The following is a 6,038-nucleotide window of genomic DNA, read 5'->3' on the forward strand; positions in this document are numbered from 1 at the left end:
CGTCAACAACAAAATTTTCCAAATTATTCAATCGTTTCGCGTTTGGATGTCCGCCACATAAAATTTTTTCAAAGTGTTATCATTTTTGTTGTGTTATGTACTCACTGTCTATCATCACCACCGGAAAAAGATGGCCAGCGAAGCGAAAGTAAACATCACGTAAGGGGTAGTGCTCGTGAAAAGAATAGGTTGTACCATTTTTATCGCGAACGTTTTCCAAAAACTGTGTGTCAAATTAATAGTTGACATATTAAACTTTTATCGTAAGCAGTTGGAGTTCTTTATTAGTTCATTCGAGTGTTGAAATAGATCAATCATTAGCTACCTGGTACCGAAAGTTAAGTTTATTGGGACATCCTTTTTCCTTTTGTCCGAGGAAAGTACACTAATTTTGACGAATATTTCAATTGTGTGGAAATAGAATTATAAAACTATCGGTTTTTGCAAGCTATTCCCAAAAAATCTAGTTAGTATGCAAATGTTTGGATAAAATATAAACTTCGTTCTGTACGGCGAATAGAACCTGATGTGTTCGGCGTATAGCAAAATAAAATTAAATTGTGTGCGGCGAATAGTTTTGAGTTTGTAAGGGAAAATAAATGAAAATTTCGCAAATACGTGACCATCTTGGTATAAAACAGATAAATACAATTATATTCTTTACGATGAGACCGTTTATGGCAAAAGAAAAAGTCTGATGCAGCGTTTATATTTAACAAGAGATGTATTCGTCAGAAAAACAATGCCCACTACTGCGCCGCTTTGAAGCCATATATTTGACCTTTGACCTTGAGGGATAACATTGACCTTTCACCACCCAAAATGTGCAGCTCCATGAGACACATGTATGTCAGATATCAAGTTGCTATCTTCAATGTTGCAAACGTTATGGGCAATGTTAAATTTTTCGACGGACGGACAGACTGACTGATAGACAGACGGACAGTTCAACTGCTATATGGCACCCTACCGGGGGCATTAAAAATGTTTTGAATAACGGGAATCTGCTACATCGATCGACCATCGTTCAGTCCGTATTCTAGTTTATTACGATTCTAGTGTATTTCATCTTAGTTATGTTTTAAAATAAAAAATGAATCGATAAAATATTGACTTACAAGTGGATTCCAATCAGGATTTGATATACAACTCGTGTAATTATTGGAACTCGGCTGACTTTCTGTTCACAGCGTTGTAAATGGCGTTCAACCGCAAACGCACACGGCGTTGCCATTGTTTAAATTTCAGCACATGTGGTGTGTTTGCGTATTAATGCGTGGGGCAAAAACAAAGTTTGAAATTAAGATTTATACATCATTAGAAAGGGCAAAGACCCGACATTAAGAATATATATGCATCTTGAAAAAACATTTTCTTCAAATCATTTTAACTTGCGACAACTTCGGGGCCTATTTTCTCTGTCACCAGTTAAGAAAGTTCAATGATTCAAGTATATTTTTGTAGACCACTCAAGTACGAGTCTAAACATGTACAAATCATTAATATCATGAAAGTTATGTGACCCGGAAAAAAGGAATAAAAAAGGACGTGTCAAAAAAGCGCGTCTAAAAATGAAAAGATAGCGATCTGTGAGATTTATAAGAAAATCTGACTTAACTTCCGTAACTTGATACAAAAAACCGAGGGAGCACAAACACCGTATAGCCGCAAGGGCTTATTCATTTAAAAGAAATATAAATATAAACAGGCTTACTGGGTGAAAATATCTGCTACTCCTTCACGAAAAACACGACAACAATGCCATCTTGAAAGTTTAGTTCCAACTAACCTCACTTAAACCCGGTAAGCTCCCGTATACGCATGCCCCCCTGTGAATGCCATTATTTATTTGAACAACTGACATGTTTCCGTGTCGAGTTGTCGTTTTCTTTTCGCTTCTATTATGATCTAATGGCAACCATAACAGTATGTGTAGCATTATTCGATTGAACAAAGACGCTAACACATCGATAAAGTACCCATTAATGTTTATTTGCTCCTTGAATTTTAACACATACGCTTTCCAAATCCAGTAATTAATATAATCAACAAGATAACAGCGACGGCCTGACGGCCCCATCAACCAAATATCTGGCCACAATGCCCGGCTGTGTGCGTGGTACTGACTTACTTTCTAATACAAAAAGTGACTGTATACCCATTTAACAGTAGACCTTAGTATGAAACATCAGGAAAGATGTGTAACTTAGACAGGAAACGTTAAGATATTAAACTAAGGAGTGTATTTTTATAAATGACATATAAGCCTGGGGATTGTCTGTTTAATGTTACTATGAGAATAATTGTCTGGATACATATATTAATTAATTGACCATAAGACCACACCGTTAAATCTTTGTTGTTTTTTTTTCAACATAAGGCCAAACCATGAACTTGTTATTTTTTTAAATAACGACTCCGCTATTTTTGTAAATAACGACTCCGCTATGACGACGTCCACTCTGCATCATATTATAACCATTCGTATACCGATACTACTTGCCAGAGTTGAACTACTGAGACTACGAATTAATAAGAATATAAATGAGTTATTTAGTTATTTGTTTCGCTATCACATACACATAACGTTAGAATTACAATATCAATAATTCTATAACAATATATTCATGACTGAAATGAAATTAATCAATTGAACATAACAGTAGGTAAAGAAGATAAGCGCATACTACAATTATCCCTTAAAATGGGTATGCACGATTTTTTGAAAAAGTTAAAAAGAACATGTGTCGAAAAATGCGAAATAAGCCAGATATTTAATTCTGAAATCGAAAATGTATGTACAGTCGAATTCGCCAGTATGTATATCATGCATGTACGCTGTGAATCTAAATTTAGTTTTATGGATCATTTTCATTTCCTGCAACGACATCTATTCATAAGACACACGAACACCAACTCCGATACTAATAAAAAGACGAATGCTTCGGTTATTGTACGAAAATATATACGAAATATCTTCGTCACAATCGGCTCGGGGCGCTAATTTGTCTTTAAAGCCCTGTTTATGGAACAAATAAGGGCTTATATAATAGGTCAATGTGCGTCAAAACAGTTTATCCTGCGATCGATTCAAATTTAGTGCTGTGTAATGCCGCATATACAAAAACAAATGCATGAATGCAACGCATAAAGTTATTATGCTTCAGTATACGGTGCATAAATGCTTAGTTGGTTATATGCGACGAACAATGTTTCTTAAACACATAGAGTACTTAAATACATCATTTATTATACGCAAGTACTGCCAATGACAGGGAATAAGTCTACTGTGAGAAATGATTATTATAATTAAGGTGATGACGATGATGATGACGATGATGATGACGATAATGATGACAATGACGATGATGATGATGATGGTGTTGATGATGATATGATGATGATAATGATGATGATGATGATGATAATGATGATGATGATGATGACGATGATGATGATGATGATGATGATGATGATGATGATGATGATGATGATGATGATGATGATGATGATGATGATGATGATGATGATGATGATGATGATGATGATGATGATGATGATGATGATGATGATGTTTGATGATGCTGATGCTGCTGCTGATGATGATGATGATGCTGATGCAGATGCTGCTGCTGATGATGATTATGATGATGATGATGATGATGATGATGATGATGATGATGATGATGATGATGATGAGGAGGAGGAGGAGGAGGAGGAGGAGGAGGAGGAGGACGAGGACGAGGAGGAGGAGGAGGAGGAGGAGGAGGAGGAGGAGGAGGAGGAGGAGGAGGAGGAGGAGGAGGAGGATTTTAAAAGAATTTGGGACTGACTAAGATTTATCTCATCGCGTTTTCTGACTTGATTTGTTATCACATTTTCGCTAAGATACGTATGCAAGAAGAAGTCTTCATGCTAATATATAATCAAAGTTTAATCACTCAATTGGGTGTTTGTGATAACACGTGAGATACAATCATGCACGCATTAATCAGAACTTTTAACTGTTTAGTGTTGGATTTAATATACATGAATTTTGATTGATATATTAGTTTATCACCAATTGCATTTAAACATTTTAGTATTATTTACTTCAAATGCACAATGTGTTGCATGTTTGCTGGATATAAATGTGCCTATTTGTAGGTAACGTGTTTATTTTACATTTTCTTATGCTCTTTTATTGTCGTAAGTACCACAATCCTAACTCAAATCATCAAAACGCTAGTTTTATCTTAAATAGTTTTGATTACAAGATTATTCTTAGCATAATATTAAACTGCCATGACATCTTCCTCGGTAGTTGCGATATATCGATTGTTCATGTTCTTCTCAGCTCAAACAGTACTGTCAATGTGTACTTACGTGTTGAAAGTAGTGTCCTGTATTTTATAGGCATTCGCTATTTGCCTCAAATACAAAAAGACTTGCAGGTTTAAAAAATCATTTCTTTCTTTACCATGTTTTATGCAGTAGTAATACTCCTGTATAATGGGCAAAATATTTTGTTTATACACACACGCACGGCTCGATTTTTTTAATATTAATTCGCTTCTACCATATTATATTGCCTTGTACTGTGATACAAAAACATGTATTGGATGTCTGACTCTGTTCATTTGACAGCATAAACATGCCGAATAATACTGTGTTTATATAAACATTAACATTTTTCCAGCGATAGGTTAATAAAAGATTTTTAAAAAGTCTTGGACACACTACTGTTTTTCAGTTCAGTCGATCAAATGCTTCCCAAAGTATTATATGACTGGGTCAACAAATTTTCGTTTTAAGACTTATCAATGGCAATCTATCAACGTTTGAGTAATAATCAATTATTTTCCTTCAGCGATTTTCCAACCCATGTTTAATTTTCGCACCGATAAGGCAACACATACTTGAATAAGAAGTTTGCCGTACAGTGTATGTGTATTTTTGTATCGTCGTTTTGAGGAAAAATAGAATTTGAAAGTAATTGTCTGTCGAGTAAAAACAAACTGAGAGGAATACCGTCGTTTTTCTTTTTTTAAAGATGAATATTTGTTTTACACAGGCGCGCGTCATAGGGGAAGTTATGAAACCATGGTCAATGAAGCTATTTAATATTTTATATCAATGCTACATTAAGTTAATGTTAAAAAGAAATCTTTTTTCGTAGATGTACTTAACGATTAATAGTTATGTAAAACACAAACAATGCGGCAGTTTTTTTTTAACTTAACTATAAGTATTTTGTCGTTGCCAGGTTTTAAACCTGGAACATGATAATGTTTACAGAGACAAACTATGGAAGTTTTTCCAGCCTCGAGCTTGTATAATATGAATTTCAAAGGCAAAATTTCACGTTTCACCGAAAAAATAACGTGAAAAAGTTACAACAAAGGGTGAACAATTTTCAATACCTATGGTAAAACAATACTATTAAATAGTATTGACGTTTTAGATTTAGCACAGTGCAGACCAGATAACAGCAGCCTTTATAATACCAATTAAGTATTGCTTAAAATATCGCAATGCTTGAAGACTGTATGATTCCGAAAAAGAACAGCGTATGTCTGGTTAGTAAGACATCTATATAGGCCTAGTCATAAATAACAACTACAGACGTTAACCTGATAAACGAGTTGTTAGCAATGTATTTCTGTCAATATAAAAGTTATTTCGTTCATACATGTACACAAGCAATTACATTTATTATAAACGAATCTCCCAGGAGAAATGGCTCACCTCGTTCACAATTGTCTCCTAAGGGAACATGTGCACAGCAACAAATGAACTAAAAAAAAACTTGATCACTGTTTTCAAACACAGTGTTAAACTCTTAGAGTAACTATCTCCCAATAAGGCTCCTGTTATTGATATTGCTTTTATGCGTTTCGTGTAACTAATAACATAATTTTATCCACATTTCTGTTAATTTGAAAATGTAATGTTCACATTAAAATTGTATACTGCAAGCTTAAGGAAGCTAGCAATCGCACGCACAGTTATGCATAACACAGTATGAATCAAAATAATTGAACCGGTGCCTGCGGTTG

Source organism: Dreissena polymorpha, chromosome 7, assembly GCF_020536995.1.
Source record: "Dreissena polymorpha isolate Duluth1 chromosome 7, UMN_Dpol_1.0, whole genome shotgun sequence".
Lineage (NCBI taxonomy): Eukaryota > Metazoa > Mollusca > Bivalvia > Myida > Dreissenidae > Dreissena > Dreissena polymorpha.